The 24260-nt window shown below is 43.1% G+C and overlaps 1 protein-coding gene across 2 annotated transcripts in view; it reads right to left on the minus strand.

The window, feature by feature from the left end:
* Nucleotides 1-24260, minus strand: part of GALNT13 (polypeptide N-acetylgalactosaminyltransferase 13) — a 531696-nt gene that overhangs the window by 398398 nt on the left and 109038 nt on the right. The window lies entirely within an intron of this gene.

Consider the following 24260-nt stretch of genomic DNA (forward strand, 5'->3'; position numbering starts at 1 on the left):
AATTTTCGTCCAAGAAATTTTTTTTGTACAAAAACAAAAGACTGCGCATGACCAGGAACAACTAAAAAAAAGCCTTTGTCGTTACGAGAATTTTCGGACGATTTTTCTTTCATTGGTTTCGATTTGGTGTGAAACGACAAGAAAAGTTGTGCGATTCTTCCCCCGATTTTCTTTTTGTGTGTACCCCACCTAAGGGGCTACATATGACTTCCAATTCTATGTATTCAGTTTGCAGAGAAGAAATGATGAACAGTAAACATTGGGATTGATTTACTAAAACTGAAGAGTGCAAAATCTGGTGCAGTTCTGCATAGTAACCAATCAGCTTCTAGATTTTTTTTTGTCAAAGCTTAATTGAACAAGCTGAAGTTAGAAGCTGATTGGCTACCATGCACAGCTCTGCCAGATTTTGCACTCTCTAGTTTTAGAAAATCAACCCCAATGCATCTACCTCTCCTTGAGTAATTATGATAATAAATTTATTCCTGACAGTGTTTATGTTCACTGATATTAGCTTGGCATTCACAAGAATAGAGAACACTCCCAGATGGACCAATTGAGTTTTTGGCTGAGATCTATTGATTATCAATATCTGAAATGATTGTTCACGAAAAAAGAACCTTAACCACTTGCCGTCTGCTCACTAGAGCACTACTGCGGCAAAGTGGCTCCATAACGTCTGACGACGTAGACCTACATCGCCAGACATTCCCCTTCCTCGGCGGCGCGCGCGCGCCGCTGGAGGCTCACTCCCACTGTATTCAGTCACAGCAGGAGTCGGGCCAGGGGAGGAGAAGCTGCTCTTCCCTGATCGTCGGGAAATCGAGTGTGGAGATCCGCCCCCTTGTGTAAACAAAGCGGGCGGATCTCCTAAGTGACAGGCAGGGTCAGATTGCAGGGTTCAGCGTAGCTGAACCTGCGATCTGTCCTTGTGTCACACAGTCACCTCCCCCCACACACGTTAGTAAGCACCAGGCATACATTAACCCCTCCCTTTCCAATAAAATTAACCCCTTCCCTGCTTATGTCATTTTTACAGTAACAGTGCATATATATAGCACTGATTACTGCAGTAATGTCACTGGTACCCCCAAAAGTGTCAAAAATGTCAGTCAAGGGTCCGATCTGTCTGCCGCAATGTTGAAGTCCCGCAAAAAAAAATCGCAGATCGCCGCCATTACTCGTTAAAAAAAAAAACACCAAAAATGACAGAAATCTTTCCCTTAGTTAGTAAACGCAATAACTTTTGCGCAAACCAATCAAAATACGCTTATTGTGATTTTTTTTTACCAAACATAGGTAGCAGAAAACAAATTGGCCAAAAATGTAAAAAAAAATTGATTTTTACATTTTTTTGGGGGGGAATTTCATATAAAAAAATGTGAAAAATATTGTTATTTTTTCAAAATTTACGCTCTTTTTTTGTTTACAGCGCAAAAAGTAAAAATCACACAGGTGATCAAATACCACCAAAAGAAAGCTCTGTTTCTGGGGAAAAAAGGACGTAAAGTTCGTTTGGGTATGGCATCGCACGACCGCGCAATTGTCAGTTAAAGTCGCACAGTGCCGAATCGCAAAAAGTGGCCCAGACGTAAGACAGCAAAATCCTCCGGTGGTAAAGTGGTTAAACCCTGTATACATGGGCCGAATATACCCCAGCATCGGCCGGTTCAATAGAAACTGTCGGGCATTTGGCCTGTATGTATGACAACCGGAATGCTGACCAGAGAACACAATAACTCAACAGGGAGGATCGCTGTACTAACATCGGATTGTTAGTACAGCAGCTCCGACCTGAGCTGTCAATCTTTTTCTCTTGCTTTTTCAAAAAAACTAGTGGCGTGTAGGAGGCATTAGTCTTGTGGTTCAATTAATTCATTGAAGTTACTTCCGCTGACTTTTTCTCCAATATCTATCTATCTATCTATCTATCTATCTATCTATCTATCTATCTATCTATCTATCTATCTATCTATCTATCTATCTATCTATCTATCTATCTATCTATCTATTCATAGATAAATATAATTTTTTTTTTGGAGGGCTAAGTTGGTTTTGTTTTGTTTTTTTAGAGGGTGGGAATCACCCTTGATGGGTGATCAGAAGTACAGTGGCATGAAGATAAAGATGCCTATACAAATTAGATGACATGTAACCATCTAACATCTATTGATAATCTGGGAACAGAATATACAGTAAACAGATACTCTTTGGACCATTTGGAAAAACTTGTCTGATTGCTATTCTATACCCCTGATAAACCAGCAACAGAAGTGTCTTTAGCATGCTTTCTCCAATGATACTATCTTCATAGAAAAATGAACAAAACTGAAAGGATAACTCCACTTTCGTTGGGAAAAAAAAGAAAATAGCAAATACAGAAGAAACAATATAGCGTATACAATTGCGACACACATCATATTGTAATTGAATGTTATTAAAAATTACCTTTCCTTTTTTAATTTAATGCAATATGGCTACCTGGAGGTGTTCTGTACACATAATGTGTACTGACCACACCCCATAGACATCATTTCCTGCTTGTGTGATTGGCTCACCAATTTTCCCAGAAGTCTGTCTAAGATACAATTCAGATTTCAGGCATCCTCTGCAACAGAAATGTCATTTTTGGTGAGATACTCCAAATAGGAACAGGTCTAAAGGGATGCAGGCCAAGCAGATTTCCTCATTAGTGTCCTGCAGCTGCCACAGCTGATTGATAATTATAAAACCACTCCCATTAGACCCACTCAGCACAGGGGCATAGAAGAGCACACAGGGATTTCTTCAGAATAACAAAAGGTAGGGATTTGCAACAAAGATTGTTATAATCCTTGCAATGTACAGAGATCACCCAGAGGGGAGTTATTTTTTCCAACAAAAGTGGAGTTACTCTTGAAGTATTGGACTTCTCAGATGCCAGTGGGCACTCAGATCAAGCCTACGTATCTGACTGGCTCTAAGATCTGTGATGGCCTTACACTGACATCTTTTTCTGCAATTAAAGAGATATTTCACTGTCTAGTGGAGCAGGTACTTATTCATAGTTTACCATGTCTGTTTGAGATTAGATAGACACATTTAATAGGCTTCAAATCCCAGATACATTGTAACAAATAATGGGTTATCATTTGAATTATATTACACTGATGGGAAGACTGCAACTATTTCTCAGCAACAACAGAAAATAGGACAAGATGGTTGTCAAGCATTTGTGGTGACTGGGGTGCATACCACAGATAATATTTTTCAGCAACACTGGAGAAAGCCGAAACAGCTTTCAAGTATGCATTGTACAAGATGAAAAGAATCAATGATGCAGAAGAAAAAGAATACTTCAAATAATGAACGTAGCCAGTGCAGTAATCTTGTTGTGATATGACAACTGGAACAAGAAATTCAGTATTGCTGAGTTAATTTATCAGTGTTCCCTATGTGCATCTGCAAGGCCTTGAATACTGGGGTCCACTCTGTCAAAAGGTGCCTATTGAAAACCACATTACCATGAAGATTAGGTCATTATCTCTAAAACAGCCAATATACAGCCATTTACGAGGCATGTTGGATTTCTATGGTTGGTATATCTGCTCAGCATTATCAGTGAGATGGTACATCGGACTCATGTGTGAGTGCATAAATAATTTAATAGCTTCTATCGTCTTTCATAAGACTGTACAAGGCTAGAAACATCTGTTGAAGATTTTGCACCCCACCTCTAGCCAGGTGACCGAACCTTGGTAGATACAGATACTTCAAAAACGACCACAAAGAAATTACAGAAATAGACAATTGTGGGAATTGTTCCTACACATTTGACAACCACTTCGATAAAGTCCCCATTAATGACCACCCTCTGAAAAGAAAAAGATCTTTAGGTCAGTGAAAGTATTCAAGCTCCATCGAGAAGCCCACTACTACCATACAGTTTTACAGAAAATTAAAAAAATATTTAAATTTAAACTTTAAGTGTGCAAAAATGTGCAACTTCCAATGTTAGAATATTGAGCCATCTTATGTGGTTTTGAACCTAATCTGCCAATAGTTAGTGTCACAAGTTAGCCTATAGTTTTGTCTGTATATTCTTACCTCCTTGCTGCAGTGCTTCTGTCTTCCTCCCTTCACATGTGGTGTTTGGGCTTCTATGGGCGTCGCCTGCTCCACTGTGGGTTATATCCTGTTCCTGACAATTACTTCCTGGGTTACCTCCCTGTATGCTTCCCTATATATACACATGCTCAGTACACTGCTCCTTGCTTGAGCAACATCGCTGTTCCCTGAGCTCCCATCCGTGTATCCCTTGGCTATTGTATCTGATCTCCTGTGTACCGACCCGGCTTTGTTTCTCCGTCTATGTTCATCTGCTGCCTGTCCTGACCTAGGCTTGTCTCCTGGATCTCCTTATAGTCTACTGTTTACCCTGCACATGCCAGCGGTCTCCACGTCCTCAGCTGGGCCTACCTGGGGGCCGCGACCTGGTTCCAGTCTGCTGCAAGTCCATCCCCACCATCAGGGGCCCTGGTGAAGAAGCAGGCTGGGGCTTAGACACCGCGCCCTGGGGAATCCTGAGCTGGGGATCTATAAGGGCTCACTACCACAGACTCGTTGACAGTTAGCTTTTAATTGTAGTGTTGGGAGGTAATCATATAGCTCACCTTATGAACTGAAGCAGTGCTTGTGTAGATAAATGATAATTAAAACCCTACCAATGAAGGTCCCTTGAGCCCATAGGGAAAGGGTAGCCTTGACTGCTGGAAGCATGGCTCGGTACCTGGGCATGGATATTAGCAACAAGTTAAAGCTGCTATTAGAGGATTGGTTATTTAGGCACAAGGTGAGGGGGCAGAGCCTGAACTCTATGAAAGGTCTATCCTGAGGTAAAATGTTCTCTAACCTGAGGAACTTCAGCTTCGGAAGAGTTGCCCACCCACCAGCCCCTTTGTTTGAGGAAGATTGTCACAGTGTTCTCTGTGGTTTGACCTTGCCAGTAGGGTTGAGCGAACACCTAGATGTCCGTGTTCGACGGGTTCGGCCGAACTTTAAAAAAAAGTCCGGGTCCGTGTCCCGGACTTTTACCGAACTTTTCCCGGACACCGAACCCCATTGAAGTCAATGGGGACCCGAACTTTAAGGCACTAAAATGGCTCTAAAACACCAAAGGAAAGGGCTAGAGTGCTGCAAATGGCAGCAAAACGTAATTAAGAGCATGGCAAGTGCTCTGCAAACAAATGTGGATAGGGAAATAACTTAAAACAACAAAAAAAAACAGAAAAATAAAACAATGTTCTTCTTCATCTCTGAAGGACGAGGCCCATATGGAGTAGGAGGGAGGTTGAGGTGGTGGTGGATGTGGCGGTGACTAGACATATGCCGGTTTTCGGTAATTCGATATATCGCGGTATTGCATAGCCACGGTATTGTTATTGTGGCATTTTTAAAATACCGAGTTTCTCTGTCAAGTCTGCCTGACTTGTGAATTGATACATTTCAGTGAGCTGGATGACTCATTCACTCACTCAGCTAACACCTTTCAGCATTAAGTCTCCTAACTATAAACAAAAATGATTACATTTGTATCTTTTCCTTCCCTCTGCCAGGGAGAAAGGAAGTTTAACCTCTTAAAGACTGGATCTTTTTCTGACACTTGCTGTTTGCAAGTTAAAATCAGTTTTTTTTTTGCTAGAAAAGTACTTAGAACCCCCAAACATTTTATATATTTTTTTAGCAGAGACCCTACAGAATAAAATGGCGATTGTTGTAATATTTTATGTCACACTGTATTTGCGCAGCAGTCTTTCAAACGCAATGATTAGACTTTAATGAATAAAAAAAAAAAAAAAAACGTAACAGTAAAGTTATCCCAATTTTTTTTTTTTTTGTTACACAGAGAATCGTGAGAGAATCGTGATCTTTATTCCAAGCTAAAAAATCGTGATTCTCATTTTGGCCAGAATCGTGCAGCTCTAATAAATATATATATACACACACACGCGCCTAGCAGCCCACATTACATTATTATATAGCCATCAAGCAGTGTCTGGCCTACCTGGTGATGACTGGTCCTGGCGCTCTGATCCGATGGCCTGGTCTTTAAAGGGGCAAATCCTTGCGATCCAGAAGTGGTTAAACCTGCAGGAGGACCGGTGTTTTTATCTATTAATGACTTTACTATTGCTTTAGGCCTGGTTCACATGTATGCGGGTTGGTGGTTCACATGTATGCGGGTTGGCGGTTCACATGTATGCGGGTTGGCGGCCCACATTTGCACAGGCATAGCAGCCCATTGATTTGAACGGGCTGCTATGCCCTCATTTTCCGCAGAAAAAAGGTGCATGCAGCATTTTTTTTAAATTCAGTGGCCTTGAAATCCATCCTGCTTTTGCACCATGCGACTAACCTGCAGTTCCTGCTCTGGCAAGCTTTCTGCATTTTTTGTATACGTGGGCACGGCATTTAAAAATAAACAGTTTGCGTGTGCAGCAACGGCAGGTAAGTCGCATGGTGCAAAAGAAGGATGGATTTCATGGCCACTGCATTTTTTTAAATTCTGCATGCACCTTTTTTCAGCTGAAAACGCAGGCATAGCAGCTCAAGCCCATTCACATCAATGGGCTGCTATGCCTGTGCAAATGTGGGCCCCCAACCCGCATACATGTGAACCAGGCCTAAAGCAATAGTAAAGTCATTAATAGATAAAAACACCGGTCCTCCTGCAGGTTTAACCAATTAATGACTTTACTATTGCTTTAGGCCTGGTTCACATGTATGCGGGTTGGGGGCCCACATTTGCACAGGCATAGCAGCCCATTGATGTGAATGGGCTTGAGCTGCTATGCCTGCGTTTTCAGCTGAAAAAAGGTGCATGCAGAATTTAAAAAAATGCAGTGGCCATGAAATCCATCCTTCTTTTGCACCATGCGACTTACCTGCCGTTGCTGCACACGCAAACTGTTTATTTTTAAATGCCGTGCCCACGTATACAAAAAATGCAGAAAGCTTGCCAGAGCAGGAACTGCAGGTTAGTCGCATGGTGCAAAAGCAGGATGGATTTCAAGGCCACTGAATTTTAAAAAAATGCTGCATGCACCTTTTTTCTGCGGAAAATGAGGGCATAGCAGCCCATTCAAATCAATGGGCTGCTATGCCTGTGCAAATGTGAACCACCAACCCGCATACATGTGAACCAGGCCTAAAGCAATAGTAAAGTAATTTATAAACAACACCTCCTTCAGGTTTAACCACTTCTTGACCACAAGGATTTGCCCTCTTAATGACCAGGCCATCGGATCGGAGCCGAGCGCCAGAACCAGTTATCACCAGTTAGGCCAGACACTGCTTGATGACCTATTTTAGGCCTGGTTCACAGAGTCTGTACTGACTGACTATATAATAATGTGCATAAGTGAACCAAAGCCCCTAAATTCAGCAATGAAATTGAAGTGAGGTGGAAATTTAATAATTTAAATTTAATAATAGAATACCGTGATAATACCGTATACCGTGGCAAAACCTTAATCAATTAATCGCAGCATGAAAATCTGATACCGTCACAAGCCTAGCGGTGACATAGGCGTGCGCACAGGGTGTGCTGGGTGTGCCTGGGCACACCCTAATCACCTAGGGCACATAGCATTGCCAGTGAGGAGATGGGAAAGATCTCCCTGGGACCTGCTCTGCTCTATTTCTCCTTGCCTACAGGTACATGGCCCCGATACATTACTCTCCCTGCTGGCAAACACATGCATGTGTATTTCAACTTTGGGGTGCACACCTTAATGCAATAGGCTGCGCACACCTATGGGCGGTGTAGGTGGAAGCGGCGGTGGAGGAGGACCAGGGCCGGATTAACAGCATCATGGGCTTGGTGCTGAGGATTTTGAAGGGCCTTAAGGGCCGTGCCTTGCCATGCACCCAGAGGAGGAAGGGTGCAGCCATGCATGCCTAATTCAACATGGGATGCTGTCTCTGAAGCCCATAAACACATCCATGCATCGCCAACTGTCCCTCCTTGTCCGGCCTTCACGCTGTGTGGGGAGGTTCTGAGGGTGCTGCCTGGGGAAGCGAGCATAGAAGCCAGACTTCTGTGTTTACAAGTGACAGAAGAGCGGTAACAGTGAATATGGCCAACCCGGGGCCTATATAAAAGGTAGGGGCCTGGAGCTGCAGCTCCAATAGCCCCTACATTAATCTGGCCCTGAGGAGGAGGACGAGGTAGCCAACACTGCTTCTTTTCAAAAATTTTAAATGAGGGTACACCCCAAAAGAGTGAGAAAGAGCAAAAATGGAACAATGGGTGGGTAAGGTCGGTATCCATTGCTATTCTGCATAAGGTACGGAAAAGTCCCGTGGGATCCATGCCTGGTTCATTTTAATGAACGTGAGCTTGTCCACATTGTCTCTGGACAGGCGGCTGCGCTTGTCTGTTATAACGCCCCCAGCCGTGCTAAATACCCGTTCAGATAATACACTGGCTGCAGGGCACGCCAGCACCTCCAAGGCGTAAAGGGCAAGCTCAAGCCATGTGCCCAATTTGGAGACCCAGAAGTTGAAGGGGGCAGACCCGTCATTCACTACATGTAGGCGTGTGCACACATACTGCTCCACCATGTTGGTAAAATGCTGCCTCCTGCTAAGACGTTCCATCTGAGCTGCTGGTGCTGCTGTTTGTTGTGGCGTGCTGACAAAGCTTTTCCACATTTCGGCCATGCTAACCCTGCCTTCTGAGGTGCTGGCGGTGCCCTGGTTGCGTTGGCGACCTCCTCCTCCTCTGCCTTGTGCTTCCACTGTGGCCCCGCTGTCAGATGGGAATGCCAGCAGCATGGCGTCTACCAGCGTGCGCTTGTACTCGCGCATCTTGCGATCGCGTTCCAGTGAGTGAATTAAGGACGGTACGTTGTCCTTGTAACGGGGATCCAGCAGCGTGGCCACCCAGTAATCAGCACAAGTTAGAATGTGGGCAACTCGGCGGTCGTTGTGGAGACACTGCAGCATGTAATCGCTCATGTGTGCCAGGCTGCCCAGAGGCAACGAAAGGCTGTCCTCTGTGGGAGGTGTATCGTCCGTGTCCTCTGTATCCCCCCAGCCACGCACCAGTGATGGCCATGAGCTGGCCTGGGTGCCACCCTGCTGTGAACATGGTTCCATCTCCTCCTCCAGCTCCTCCTCCTCCTCATCCTCCTCATCCTCCAGAACTGTGCCCCTGCTGGACAATTGCGTCCCTGGCGTTTGCGTGTGCAGGAACCCACCCTCGGAGCCCCTTGCGAATGACTGCCCTGAAAGCCTTGGAAATGTTACCTCTTCATCCTCCTCCTCCTCCTCATCCTGTGCCACATCCTCTTCCATCATCGCCCGAATTGTTTTTTCAAGGAGGCATGGAAGTGGGATAGTTAAGCTGAGAACGGCGTCATTGCCACTGGCCATGTTGGTGGAGTACTCAAAACAGCGCAACAAGGCACACAGGTCTCGCATGGAGGCCCAGTTAAATTAAATAGCGGAATAGAAAATATGATCCAAAAAAAGTGTATGTATATCACACGTACACAACCACACTGGGCCCCAATTACTATTGTTTGTACCCCTAAAAGGCTAGATGAGGAGTAGGGGGAGTATGGAACAGGCAGCACCCTCAAACCTTCAGAAGTATGAGATGAACCCCAACAACTTGGAAAGGTGGATCTCTCTCACACGTACCGACACAGACTATCCCGCAATTCAATTGATCCTCAAAGGTTTTTATTGAATAGCGGAATAGGAAATATGATCAAAAAAAGTGTATGTATCTCGCACGTACACAACCACACTAGGCCCCAATTACTATTGTTTGTACCCCTAAAAGGCTAGATGAGGAGTAGGGGGGGTATGGAACAGGCAGCACCCTCAAACCTTCAGAAGTATGAGATGAACCCCAACAACTTGGAAAGGTGGATCTCTCTCACACGTACCGACACAGACTATCCCCCAATTTAACTGATCCCCAAAGGTTTTTGATTAAATAGCGGAATAGAAAATATGATCCCAAAAAAGTGTATGTATATCACACGTACACAACCACACTGGGCCCCAATTACTATTGTTTGTACCCCTAAAAGGCTAGATGAGGAGTAGGGGGAGTATGGAACAGGCAGCACCCTCAAACCTTAAGAAGTATGAGATGAACCCCAACAACTTGGAAAGGTGGATCTCTCTCACACGTACCGACACAGACTATCCCGCAATTCAATTGATCCTCAAAGGTTTTTATTGAATAGCGGAGTAGGAAATATGATCAAAAAAAGTGTATGTATCTCGCACGTACACAACCACACTAGGCCCCAATTACTATTGTTTGTACCCCTAAAAGGCTAGATGAGGAGTAGGGGGGGTATGGAACAGGCAGCACCCTCAAACCTTCAGAAGTATGAGATGAACCCCAACAACTTGGAAAGGTGGATCTCTCTCACACGTACCGACACAGACTATCCCCCAATTTAACTGATCCCCAAAGGTTTTTGATTAAATAGCGGAATAGAAAATATGATCCCAAAAAAGTGTATGTATATCACACGTACACAACCACACTGGGCCCCAATTACTATTGTTTGTACCCCTAAAAGGCTAGATGAGGAGTAGGGGGAGTATGGAACAGGCAGCACCCTCAAACCTTCAGAAGTATGAGATGAACCCCAACAACTTGGAAAGGTGGATCTCTCTCACACGTACCAACACAGACTATCCCCCAATTTAACTGATCCCCAAAGGTTTTTGATTAAATAGCGGAATAGAAAATATGATCCCAAAAAAGTGTATGTATATCACACGTACACAACCACACTAGGCCCCAATTACTATTGTTTGTACCCCTAAAAGGCTAGGAGTAGGGGGAGTATGGAACAGGCAGCACCCTCAAACCTTCAGAAGTATGAGATGAACCCCAACAACTTGGAAAGGTGGATCTCTCTCACACGTACCAACACAGACTATCCCCCAATTTAACTGATCCCCAAAGGTTTTTGATTAAATAGCGGAATAGAAAATATGATCCAAAAAAAGTGTATGTATATCACACGTACACAACCACACTAGGCCCCAATTACTATTGTTTGTACCCCTAAAAGGCTAGGAGTAGGGGGGAGTATGGAACAGGCAGCACCCTCAAACCTTCAGAAGTATGAGATGAACCCCAACAACTTGGAAAGGTGGATCTCTCTCACACGTACCAACACAGACTATCCCCCAATTTAACTGATCCCCAAAGGTTTTTGATTAAATAGCGGAATAGAAAATATGATCCCAAAAAAGTGTATGTATATCACACGTACACAACCACACTAGGCCCCAATTACTATTGTTTGTACCCCTAAAAGGCTAGATGAGGAGTAGGGGGGGTATGGAACAGGCAGCACCCTCAAACCTTCAGAAGTATGAGATGAACCCCAACAACTTGGAAAGGTGGATCTCTCTCACACGTACCGACACAGACTATCCCCCAATTTAACTGATCCCCAAAGGTTTTTGATTAAATAGCGGAATAGAAAATATGATCCCAAAAAAGTGTATGTATATCACACGTACACAACCACACTGGGCCCCAATTACTATTGTTTGTACCCCTAAAAGGCTAGATGAGGAGTAGGGGGAGTATGGAACAGGCAGCACCCTCAAACCTTAAGAAGTATGAGATGAACCCCAACAACTTGGAAAGGTGGATCTCTCTCACACGTACCGACACAGACTATCCCGCAATTCAATTGATCCTCAAAGGTTTTTATTGAATAGCGGAGTAGGAAATATGATCAAAAAAAGTGTATGTATCTCGCACGTACACAACCACACTAGGCCCCAATTACTATTGTTTGTACCCCTAAAAGGCTAGATGAGGAGTAGGGGGGGTATGGAACAGGCAGCACCCTCAAACCTTCAGAAGTATGAGATGAACCCCAACAACTTGGAAAGGTGGATCTCTCTCACACGTACCGACACAGACTATCCCCCAATTTAACTGATCCCCAAAGGTTTTTGATTAAATAGCGGAATAGAAAATATGATCCCAAAAAAGTGTATGTATATCACACGTACACAACCACACTGGGCCCCAATTACTATTGTTTGTACCCCTAAAAGGCTAGATGAGGAGTAGGGGGAGTATGGAACAGGCAGCACCCTCAAACCTTCAGAAGTATGAGATGAACCCCAACAACTTGGAAAGGTGGATCTCTCTCACACGTACCAACACAGACTATCCCCCAATTTAACTGATCCCCAGAGGTTTTTGATTAAATAGCGGAATAGAAAATATGATCCCAAAAAAGTGTATGTATATCACACGTACACAACCACACTAGGCCCCAATTACTATTGTTTGTACCCCTAAAAGGCTAGGAGTAGGGGGAGTATGGAACAGGCAGCACCCTCAAACCTTCAGAAGTATGAGATGAACCTCAACAACTTGGAAAGGTGGATCTCTCTCACACGTACCAACACAGACTATCCCCCAATTTAACTGATCCCCAAAGGTTTTTGATTAAATAGCGGAATAGAAAATATGATCCCAAAAAAGTGTATGTATATCACACGTACACAACCACACTAGGCCCCAATTACTATTGTTTGTACCCCTAAAAGGCTAGGAGTAGGGGGAGTATGGAACAGGCAGCACCCTCAAACCTTCAGAAGTATGAGATGAACCCCAACAACTTGGAAAGGTGGATCTCTCTCACACGTACCAACACAGACTATCCCCCAATTTAACTGATCCCCAAAGGTTTTTGATTAAATAGCGGAATAGAAAATATGATCCCAAAAAAGTGTATGTATATCACACGTACACAACCACACTGGGCCCCAATTACTATTGTTTGTACCCCTAAAAGGCTAGATGAGGAGTAGGGGGAGTATGGAACAGGCAGCACCCTCAAACCTTCAGAAGTATGAGATGAACCCCAACAACTTGGAAAGGTGGATCTCTCTCACACGTACCAACACAGACTATCCCCCAATTTAACTGATCCCCAAAGGTTTTTGATTAAATAGCGGAATAGAAAATATGATCCCAAAAAAGTGTATGTATATCACACGTACACAACCACACTAGGCCCCAATTACTATTGTTTGTACCCCTAAAAGGCTAGGAGTAGGGGGAGTATGGAACAGGCAGCACCCTCAAACCTTCAGAAGTATGAGATGAACCCCAACAACTTGGAAAGGTGGATCTCTCTCACACGTACCAACACAGACTATCCCCCAATTTAACTGATCCCCAAAGGTTTTTGATTAAATAGCGGAATAGAAAATATGATCCAAAAAAAGTGTATGTATATCACACGTACACAACCACACTAGGCCCCAATTACTATTGTTTGTACCCCTAAAAGGCTAGGAGTAGGGGGAGTATGGAACAGGCAGCACCCTCAAACCTTCAGAAGTATGAGATGAACCCCAACAACTTGGAAAGGTGGATCTCTCTCACACGTACCAACACAGACTATCCCCCAATTTAACTGATCCCCAAAGGTTTTTGATTAAATAGCGGAATAGAAAATATGATCCCAAAAAAGTGTATGTATATCACACGTACACAACCACACTAGGCCCCAATTACTATTGTTTGTACCCCTAAAAGGCTAGGAGTAGGGGGAGTATGGAACAGGCAGCACCCTCAAACCTTCAGAAGTATGAGATGAACCCCAACAACTTGGAAAGGTGGATCTCTCTCACACGTACCAACACAGACTATCCCCCAATTTAACTGATCCCCAGAGGTTTTTGATTAAATAGCGGAATAGAAATTATGATCCCAAAAAAGTGTATGTATATCACACGTACACAACCACACTAGGCCCCAATTACTATTGTTTGTACCCCTAAAAGGCTAGGAGTAGGGGGAGTATGGAACAGGCAGCACCCTCAAACCTTCAGAAGTATGAGATGAACCTCAACAACTTGGAAAGGTGGATCTCTCTCACACGTACCAACACAGACTATCCCCCAATTTAACTGATCCCCAAAGGTTTTTGATTAAATAGCGGAATAGAAAATATGATCCCAAAAAAGTGTATGTATATCACACGTACACAACCACACTAGGCCCCAATTACTATTGTTTGTACCCCTAAAAGGCTAGGAGTAGGGGGAGTATGGAACAGGCAGCACCCTCAAACCTTCAGAAGTATGAGATGAACCCCAACAACTTGGAAAGGTGGATCTCTCTCACACGTACCAACACAGACTATCCCCCAATTTAACTGATCCCCAAAGGTTTTTGATTAAATAGCGGAATAGAAAATATGATCCCAAAAAAGTGTATGTATATCACACGTACACAACCACACTAGGCCCCAATTACTATTGTTTGTACCCCTAAAAGGCTAGATGAGGAGTAGGGGGAGTATGGAACAGGCAGCACCCTCAAACCTTCAGTATGAGATTGTGTTCACTGTACCCCACAAAGATTGAGTTCACTGCACCCCACAATGATTGTGTTCACTGCACCCCACAAAGATTGTGTTCACTGCACCTCACAAAGATTGTGTTCACTGTACCCCCCAAAGATTGTGTTCACTGCACCCCACAAAGATTCTGTTCACTGTACCCCACAAAGATTGTGTTCACTGCACCCCAAAAAGATTGTGTTCACTGCACCCCAAAAAGGATGTTGTTCACTGCACCCCAAAAAGGATGTTGTTCACTCCACCCCAAAAAGATTGTGTTCACTGCACCCCACAAAGATTGTGTTCACTGCACCCCAAAAATGATTTTGTTCACTGCACCCCAAAAAGGATTTTGTTCACTGCACCCCAAAAAGGATGTTGTTCACTCCACCCCAAAAAGATTGTGTTCACTGCACCCCAAAAAGATTGTGTTCACTGCACCCCACAAAGGATTTTGTTCACTGCACCCCAAAAAGATTGTGTTCACTGCACCCCAAAAAGGATGTTGTTCACTGCACCCCAAAAAGGATTTTGTTCACTGCACCCCAAAAAGATTGTGTTCACTGCACCCCACAAAGGATTTTGTTCACTGCACCCCACAAAGATTGTGTTCACTGCACACCAAAAAGGATTGTGTTCACTGCACCCCAAAAAGATTTTGTTCACTGCACCCCAAAAAGATTGTGTTCACTGCAGCCCAAAAAGATTGTGTTCACTGCAGCCCAAAAAGATTGTGTTCACTGCAGCCCAAAAAGATTGTGTTCACTGCAGCCCAAAAAGATTGTGTTCACTGCAGCTCACACACAGAAAAATGGATGTGGATCACTGACACCTGCCTATCTCCAATCCCACACCACACAGCAATATCGATTGTAGTTTGTAGAACACAGTTTCCCTAAAATTCAGCAGACTCTGTCCCTAACAGGATTGAGAAGAGATCGTAGATCAGGATTGAGTGCAGACCCCACCCCCCACACAGCAATATCGATTGTAGTTTGTAGAAGACACTGACCCTATATAATTCAGCAGACTCTATCCCTAAATTGCCTACAACTCGCCCTGCCTAAACACTCCGACCTGTCCCTCAATTCTATCCGGACACAAATGGTTTTTTCCTGCCTATCTTTCCCTAATCAGCAGCCAGCACGTTGATGTGTGCTCTGTCCCTGAATCTAAGCAGCATAATGACGCCGCTGCGGCTGCCTCGAACTTATAAAGACTTGGTCACATGCTTCAGACGGCCAATCACAGCTACTGAGACATTTGCAGGCATGGCTGGGATGGCTTAAGGCACACCAGTTAAACGATTGTTGATTGGCTGTTGAAAGCCCGCCATGAAAAGAGCGCCAAAGCATGCAAAACCCGGAAATAAAACGACCGAACACGGATTTTTACCCGAACATACAGTAAAGTGTCCGTGTCCGTGTTCGGGTACAAAAAATCCAATTATTCGGTACGAACACGAATAATACAGTCCGTGTTCGCTCAACACTACTTGCCAGTGTTAAATGTTCCTTTAATGGGCTATGCCCTTGAGTGGAAGTTCGATCAGTCTAATGTCTGTCTGGCAGTCATGGTAATGACAGGCCTTTTAGATTAGGTCAAGTTAATGTTCAGGCATGCTCGCAGTACAAAATATTCAACAGCACACCATGGATCTTCAAATTAAGTCCAAGTGTTTTTTTTTTTTTTTAAGAATTATCACATCACAGCTAGGAAGGTACGATGTTTTGGAACTACTCAGGGCCCCTTCATCAGGCCTGTGTCATCACTGTTTGGCTCCGAAACATTGCACCTTCCAATATGCAATGTGATCATTCTTCAATAAAACCTTTGGATGTGTTTAAGTTAGAAATTGCTTATGTTGGAAATAAAGATGTGGCTTTGCCCTTTCCAACTTAATCTAAGTATTGGTCTTTGGACAAGGTTACTGGTTAAAGTGGGTGTGGATCAGCAGTCAAGAACTTCTCAAATTTGCACCATCTTGGTCTGCTAAATATACCACTGAACGCGTCAGGAACCTAATGTCAGCCATCAGAGTGAGCGAATGTGTGCTTTTGGATGCAGAGACATGTCCACCACAGATATTGGCACCTAGTGGACTATTTAAACCTGAGCCCTGCATTGGAGCATTGCTGGTTGGTATTTCAGCTTGTATCTCTGTTATCATTTGTAACGGATCTTAGTACCCCAGGTGGGCACATCCGCCGGACCTGTGTCTCCTGTCCTCCAAACGCACCCACAGCCTGCAGAGAAGCCATACCCAGCCTGTAACCCCTCAATCACGAGACAATCCACACAGGTGTTAAGGGTTAACCTTGCAGAGCTTAAACCGTTTATTAAATTCCAAGACATACAGTTTTACACACAGTTAGGGAAACTCCCCTTAGACTTGCCACAGGGGGGGAAGGGGACAAGGACCAGCCAATGGGAACGGAACATTTGTACATTGAAACAGGTAGTCTTAATACACACCCCCTGCGGAGAGATGTCTCCAGCCCAGACCATTGTCTGTGTCATGAATCCACTAGACGCAGAAACAGGAGGGGGGGGTGGGGTCGAAGGGTTGTAGCATTACATTAGGTCAATGCCCTGAGTCATGCCATCTTCAGCTGTTCAGAAGATGAATGAAGGGAACATAAAATGAAATAAAAGGCAATGTCCCCAGGTCTCCAGTATCTTCTGGCCCATAATTTGTCGGTAGGAGGCTTGCGCACAGTCCCCTCCAAAACACACAGTGACAGTGGGTTCTGTCACATCATTGATTTTGAATTATGCTTGACTCGGTTATTAACCTGGGTTTTATCTGAATTGCCTCTGGATTACCCCTGCCTGTTTATGTCTGCTGCCTACCTGTGTTACCGACCTCAGGCTGGACTCTTGATCAAAATTTTGCCTATCGATTCTGTACCTCATTCCCTTCCATTTTGATAGCCTCTGCTCATTCCTGACTTTGATCCTGCTCGTGATTAGAAGTGGACCCGAACTCAAAAAGTGAAGATTTGCTATGTATTAGTGAGCACCTAAAAATTATATCTGTGCCTAAACAGTATCCTGACTTTCTTTTTTTGAAGTGGAATTTGGTGACGTCACTGCTGTGTTGTTCATTGTGAAGAAACAAAGCTCTGCCCTTGCCAAGATTGCCCTCCTCACACAGAAACCCAGTGCTGAACAATGCATACTAAGCCAGTAATGTCCAAAAGATCAACTACAAGGAGACCACAGGCATTCTAGTGACTGGTTCTGCCATTTTTCAGTTTCCAGAGTTCAGTCCTTATTTAACAGCATTGTAAATTAAAGTTTTTATTGTATAATAGCCAAGGAGATAAAACTTCATTATTTCTACTTGTTTTCATTAGCAACTATGAGCAGGGGTTTAAAATCTGAACTAAACTAGCAAATTTTTGATATTTTTATTCATCATTGCCTGCTGCTGTTATTGGCTTTAGCAGACAGTTTTGAACAAAGCCAGTAATTTATGCAATCGTACCCTACAGTTATCCCCATGTACAACCATCTTCTAAAATCTGGGTCCCCAGAAACATAGAAAATCTTGAGTTTGCAATCCAGTTCCATAACATGTGACCACTTAAGATCTATGACTATGCAATGTGGGCCAGAAAGAATAAAGGAGGATGTCACAATATTTTACCACATGTTCTGCAGAAAAAAAAAATATATATTCTAACACCTTATATCCTTACGTTTTCAGGTCAATGATATTCTTTCTAGTCTTGCCAAGTGCAACAGCTCAGAGGTCAAGTGAAAACAGTCATGGATATTTTATCTGCCATAAATTCTGACACTAATAGGACTAACATTTCGATATTTTGCTGTAGCATGACGGCAAATCAATTGCCCTCTTACCATCAAACGACCTCTGTGCCTTCACTGAAGCATTAGGTCTTATCCTGATAGAAATCCCGGATAACTGGATTTAAGGATAGATCTTTAGAATTCTTTACAGCTTCATAAAATGGATTATTATACTGACAGGGTCCAGCACAAGAATGTACATTCTGCAACCTGTGTGCCTTCAATTTCTGGCTACTGTAACCAGCACTTTTTTGACTTCGCTATTGTTGAGTGAATGCTTTACCCTTCTTACCTCCTGCATGTTCTTTTTGGCCCATAATTGTGATGGCAGAGTTACTGGCCAACAGGAATTTGTTGGAGGCGGGAGAGGGCAGCCATCAGTTAAATTACCAGGGTGTTTTATTGATTGCTGGTTACAGAATACTGTAATCATCTACTATACGTACCAATAACACAACGCAACAATGTGATGATGTATGAAACGTAGTATCCCATAACATTCAATAATATTTTTGTTTGCTAAAGTGGGAGATGGAAAAGACAAATTCTAAATTGTACACTGCTCTTTACCCCATTATATAAGCCAAATTGCACATGTGCTAAGCTGTAAATAACCCCAATGACAGGCTAGCCAGTCTCATCAAGGTGATAGCAGGCCTGCTGCTGGATGCCCTTACTAGAGTACTTGCACTTTCTGCTATGATTCTTATTTGCCAATTCTGCCTAAATTTTGCAAAAGCTCCATCTGTTTAGGGAGGCCCGGAGTTAAAAAAGCAGAGCATGGACGGAGGGCCGGCATGACAGGGGTTAAAGGGTCTAGGGAACTGTGAGTTTTAGGTCCCTATGAGATAGGTAGGCAGGGGGAATCAAGTTACAAGAAATACTGATTGGGTACAAGTTTGGGAAGGGGTGGAGCTGCGGGGGTGGTGAAGCTGAGTGGGGGGTAGAGTCTCCAGTCAGAAGAGGGACCAGCAGGATAAACTTCCCTCCCTCCCACCCTGGTATTATATTTCTGATAGGCAAATTATTATTTTGGGGTTGGTATTTGTTAGGGACAATTTTGTCAAGCAGCTGGCAGGGTGCAAGGTTCTTGTAGGTTACTGTGGGGCACCAAAAAAGGTACTTGGTAGGGACCCGTCTGAGGTACGGCTCCCAGTTGTACTAATGGAGGTATCTGCGGCTGGTTGTCTTCGAGTCGGTGGTGTTGCAGCTGGAGGCCTGTTAAGTAGGTTGCAGGTATCTTTCTTGTAAGTCATGCCCACCAGCACCTTGAGGCTCCAGTTACACTGTATTTACCTGGTATTTAAGTTATGTTTTTGTTTATGTGTTATTTATTACTTTAGTTAATAAAAGGCTGCTTTGGCCAGTAACTCCACCTGGTTGTCAGTGTGATTATTGAAGGGGTCGGAGGGTATGGTACAGGTCAAAGCGGAAGGACAAGACATCTTTAGTACCCTATTCATGAACTTGCTCCATTCTCAGCTGTGCTGTGTTATATTCAATTTGTTTCCAGTGCCTTGCTGACCAACTACCTTGGCCCAATCTTTGGCTCCAAGTAAGCTTCATTCTACTCTTCTGACTTTCCTGGCCCCAATTTTTCCCCAATCTCTGCCTATTTGAATTGCCTTGCCCTGGCCCCTCTATGGGAACAAATTCACTATTCAGACTTGAAAAGCAACCACATGGAAACCTAAGGGCACTCATGTAAGGACCCAGCATATCAACCTTGTGGCATAAATATTTATAAATACATATTATGCCTTGATTCTAAATGTAAAGTAATGCACCTAGGGAAAATAAAAGGTGTAAATTCAATGAATAATAAATAAATACGGTATGTTTTACTTAGAGTCCATGTTTACATCAAGGTCCTCTTTACTTAAGTAGTCTGTTAACAACCTGGTTGCTCTACGTCCCTTACTATGTGTAAAACATGTATAACTTTAAAACCCAATAAACATTGAATGTTGAAAAAAAATGTCCTCTTTACATCAGAGTCCCCATCAAATTCCCCCCTTACATCAGGGTCCCCATCATAGTCCCCCATTACATGAGGGTTCCTATCAGAACCCATCTTACACCAGTGTTTCTATCAGAGTCCCCCACTTACATCAAAGCCCTCCTTACATCATAGTATGCCTTGGGAGTCTCCCCTTACATCAGAGTCCCAATAAGAGTCCCCCCTATATTAGATTTCAAATATAGTGTATCAGCAGTGCAGGTGATGGGAGGTGGAGCAGGTGTCAACAGAGGAAGTTCCATCCTCTTGCTGGAATAAGCATGTCATCAATTGCTGGTGGTTCCTAACAACTAACTGACTTGGAGAAAGAAAGTGCAGTGGGTGGAACCTGACCCTAGCTGGATGCAATCCTGTAGCAGGCCAGCTTGGAAACCCCTGAACTAGAGGGATTACCAGCAGGACGAAGGAGGTCCTAATTCCCCTATACAGATCTTTAGTTAGACCTCATTTAGAATAATGTGTCCAATTCCTAGAGACCTCACTTGCAAAAAAAGATATTGATAAGATAGAAAAAGACCAGAGATGGGCAACAAAAATGGTAAAAGGGATAAAACATCAGGAGAAACTTCAGGAACTAAATTTGTACAGTCATCAGGAAAAAACAGAATGAGGGATCATGATTGAAATGTTTAAATAAATGAAAGTTATTGTAAAGCTTTAATTGCTTTTAATAAAACAAAAGGCATGTCATATTCACCTGCTCTGTGTAATGGTTTTGCTTCTGTTGTCCCCCACTGGTAAGCCCAGCTCCTCCTCTTTGGGGAGTGCCCCTAAGAAAGCCAATTTCTATGGGAGCACTCATGTAGGCTTGATTCTCTTGCCGCCCTGTCTGCATCTATAGACACAGACAGCGTGGTTTGGCCCCACCCTACACTCCCTTGTCACTGAAGTTGATTGACAGCAGCAGCAGCCAATGGTATCAATCTGCCCTGTGAGGTGGGAGAGAACCAAGAGAGGCGCTGCTCTAGGGCACTGCACTGCATTGAAATTGGGCTCAGGTAGATCATTAGCACAGAAGGTTTTTTTTTTTTTTTACCTTAATGAGTAGAATGCAATATGGTAAAAAAAAAAAAAAAATTAAGGCTTTAGAACCATTTTCAGGGTGTGAATAAGGATCAAGAGGACAGTATTTTTAATATGAAGCTAAAATCAAGAACACAGGGACATGACCAAACATTAGGAGGAGGAAAGTTCAAAAAAACACTTAGGCCCCTTTCACACAGGCGGACCGTTCAGATCCGCCTGTCCGTTTTTTTGGCGGATCTGAACGGTCCCCCCATGCATTCCTATGGGGCATCGGATGGCAGCAGAGACATGTCCGCTGACATCCGACCCGATCCGTCAAATCTGGACGGATGGAAACCCTATTTTCCATCCGTCCAGTGGATCGGATCAGATGGGATCGAATGGGAACGGACCGACGGTCCGTTCACATCTGATTTCCCCCATAGAGATGCATGGGGAACTGACAGCTGTGTCTCTGCACACAGCGAGGAGACACAGCTGTCCTCCTGCTGCTCAGCGGGGGATCGGCGGCTCGATCCCCTGCTGAGAAAAACGGAATCCGTCCGACGGACGGATAGTGTGAAAGGGGCCTTATAAAGCATTATTTTACTGAAAGAGTGCCTGATGCTTAAAACAGACTTCCAGAAGAGTTAATGTGTCAGTCAATAGTAAGTGGATTCAAACATGCTTGGGATAAACATATAGGGAGACATAGAGGTGGATTTACTAATACTGGAGAGTGCAAAATCTGGTGCAGCTCTGCATGGTAGCCAATCAACTTCTAGCTTCAGCTTGTTCAGTTAGGCTTTGACAAAAAAAAAAAAAAAAATGGAATCAGATTTTTTCTACGCAGACCTGCACCAGATTTTGCACTCTCCAGTTTTAGTAAATACACATACATTAAGACAAAAAGTCTTATAATAATAAATAATCTACATATAAATGGGGCAGACAACTTGGTCCATGAACGAAGAGTGGTTTCTGTGGGTGTGCGTATTTACTTTTAAACACAAATATATTTTACCCAACTTCCTATTCCATAGATAAGGTCTTTGGTGAACAAAGATTATAAAATATAACTGACAGCTACCTACTTTTTATAGTAGGTTTTTTTCCTATCATAAGTTATTTTATGGATATACTGTAAAGATACTATGCCGAAAAAAATGTAACCAACTGTCACTAGTAGCTTTCATTACAGACCAGACCACTGTCACTTACACGTTAATTCTTACACAATGTGATTACTATTATTAATTTATTCTAACATACTATATGGCTATTTTTAGACTTCAGTTTTAAGCTAATTAGTCATTTTTCCTTTCCATTTTGCTTTTTTAAATCATAGGTCGCATAATGTGCATGAACAATTTGCTCAAGATTTTATTTTAAAACTAATGGCTTAAATAAAAAAAAAAAAAAGGAGCAAGGAGCAGCTTTTCCGTAGAAAATGTTCCATCACATGCATTTAGTATATTCTACAGATAACGAAATGTGGCAGCAGATAGCAAATCTTTCCTCCAGGGTGTGTGACCTAGTAATTTCTGTGCCAGTGTCTCTTCTTAAGATGCACCATGATGGCTTAAACTGTTAACAAGCTACTGCACACTATATATATATTTTACATAATTACTATTCCACTAGGATAAGTGTTTAGAATTATCCTGTGCAAAACCAACAGAATCATGAAAAAATTGGCATATATGCAGAAATATTCTTTCTGGAGGCTGAAGTTGGTGTCATTAGCAGTTAGAATTTTTTGCCAGATGTTTTGTATATTTGCAACATAGACTGTGGCCAGCAGCTAGCAGTTTTATTTTTTATTAAACTATTTGACAGCTTAGGACCATATTCACCAGATGGGTGGGAAAGCCAACTATGAAGAAGGTGATGCAGTACCGCAGCATCATTATCATCATTGCCATTATCATTAATTACAGTCAGAGTAGCTTCCAATTATTATGAGTGATGATAATAAAGATGACAGATTTCTTTTATATATCATTTTCTTTCAGAATACAATAGCACCAAGCAGTGGTTGTACAATTAGCATACTGGACCAGGCTAGGAGGCAGATGATGATGATAATTTAGGTAATAAAAGAAAATATATTCTTTTTTTCAATAATAATGTATTCGGACGGGGGGGGGGCAATGGTGGGATGACATGGTAGAAGTCAGCTGTTGGAGGCTTCACAATGCAATAATAGAATTCAGGAATGCATTAGACTATTGAAGGGAATCGTTTCATGTGACTATACTATGACCCATGGATCTTCTGAAAAAAGAATTAATGTACAGTCAAGAAACATTTAAAGCTGAACTCTGGGCAAACATCTAAAAATACAGGGAAAACGTATATCAAGGAGCTGATTTACCATTCAGTCCTGAGTTATGCACAGCCCTGGCACATTGCAGAGCAAGGAAGATGATACAAAGGAGCATGGGGGAGCAGGCATCTACAATGGGGTTGATAGTGACAAAGCCCGAAGCAATCCACATGGGCTCAAAAAGGATATGGTCCAGAAATATTTAGACAGCATAAAGGTGAATAAAGCACCTGGTCCAGATGGAATACACCCACAGATCCTTCAAGAATTGAGCTCTGTCATTTCAAAACTAATATTTCTAATTTTTAGGGACTCTTTAATGACTGAAATAGAACCGCTTGATTGGCCTAGGGCCAACGTGGTGCCTATATTTAAAACGAGATCAAAGTCTTTACCAAGTAACTATAGACCTGTAACTTCTATAGTTGGGAAGATACTGGAGAGTTTATTCAAAGACTACATAGGAACAATGGCCAATGGCATGTATACTGGCACACAAATGCTCTTTAAGCTCTAGAACACAAGAAACATCCTACAAAATCCTAACACAGTGGTATGCCATACCAGACAAGCTTAAACGTTGGTTCCCTCACACATCAGACAATTGCTGGAGATGCGGCCAACCACATGGCACAATACTCCACATCTGGTGGGACTGCCCTCTTATTACCCCCACAGGACATAAATT

Source organism: Pelophylax lessonae, assembly GCF_965119305.1.
Source record: "Pelophylax lessonae genome assembly, chromosome: 6".
In the NCBI taxonomy this organism is placed as follows: Eukaryota; Metazoa; Chordata; class Amphibia; order Anura; family Ranidae; genus Pelophylax; species Pelophylax lessonae.